This window comes from Chrysochloris asiatica, unplaced genomic scaffold, assembly GCF_000296735.1.
Source record: "Chrysochloris asiatica unplaced genomic scaffold, ChrAsi1.0 scaffold00032, whole genome shotgun sequence".
NCBI lineage: Eukaryota > Metazoa > Chordata > Mammalia > Afrosoricida > Chrysochloridae > Chrysochloris > Chrysochloris asiatica.
Genome location: NW_006408550.1, coordinates 12246333 through 12247526, shown reverse-complemented (window position 1 = coordinate 12247526; position 1194 = coordinate 12246333). Strand labels below are relative to the sequence as shown.

General features: G+C 41.3%; 1 pseudogene; it reads left to right on the top strand.

The window, feature by feature from the left end:
• Nucleotides 1-624: 624 nt before the first annotated feature.
• On the top strand, nucleotides 625-1115 carry LOC102819093 (annotated as a pseudogene).
• Nucleotides 1116-1194: the final 79 nt, after the last annotated feature.

Sequence of the window (1194 nt, the reverse complement as noted above, 5' to 3'; positions counted from 1 at the left end):
CTAAATTTAAGGACCAAATTGCACCTGACCAAGCGATTGTATTTTCAATTGTGTCATATGCATGTGAAAGTTGGATAGTGAATAAGAAGACTGTAGAAAAATGGATGCTTTTGAGGTATGATCTTGGAGAAGAATATTGAAAAATACCCTGGACTGCCAGAAGAACAAACGAATCTGTTTTGGAAGAAATGCAGCCTGAATACTCCTTAGAAGCCAGGATGATGAGACTTGTCTCTCATACTTTGGACATATTGTCAGGAGGAACCAGTCCCTGGAGAAGGACATCATGCTTTGTAAATTGGAGGGTCAGCAAACAAGAAGACAACTCCTAAGAGATGTGTTGACACGGTGGCAGCAGCAATGGGCTTGAGCTTAACCACAACTGTGAGGACTGCGTAGAACCGGGTAGTGTTTAGTTTTGTTGTGTATAGGGTTTCTATGAATTGAAAGTAACTCGATAGTAACTAACAACAACAGTGTGTACATTAAATACGTGTTCATCAGTTTAAAAGTGCTCAGTAGAGGTTTATTCTGCTCACTCCCCTTCCCCCACATCCCAACCCCATCCCCACCCCTAACAACAACAAAACCCCCAGCGCCCTTCCGGTTCCCTTTGCTATCTTCATGATTATCTACTCAGACCTTGTCAGCCATGATGAGACATTCTCCAAAATTTAGAAGATCCGAGAGATCGCAGTTGGGCTGTATCTGGAAGCGGTGGAGGGGAAAATGGTTAGTAGGGCAGAGGGTACAACTGATGACTCCGCAGAAGGCCCCAAGGGTGAAGGAACAGAAAACGCAGCATAATCCCAGGTGTTGGTATTGTCATAAACCATCACTTGCAGTAAACCAGCTTCACAAAAGAAGTCTACAAGAAGCACATCAAAGATTGCATGAAATGAATCAAAGACAAACTTGAAGAACAGAGATCAGAAAAAGTAAAACCTTTCGTGAAGAACCAATCATGCACATGTTTGCTATTATCAAAAACTACCAGCTCTTTATTGGTGAAAACATGAATCTAGAATGGTGTGGATGGTGTGACCTCATATGTGATTTTATTTAAGGATGATTTCAAAATAGAGAAAATGTTAACAAATTTGGCAATTATTTGATCTCTCATCTCTCATCCCAATTGGCTACTGCTCCTCATCCACGCAACATCAGGACCTGGACAAATTGAAATTATGTCAT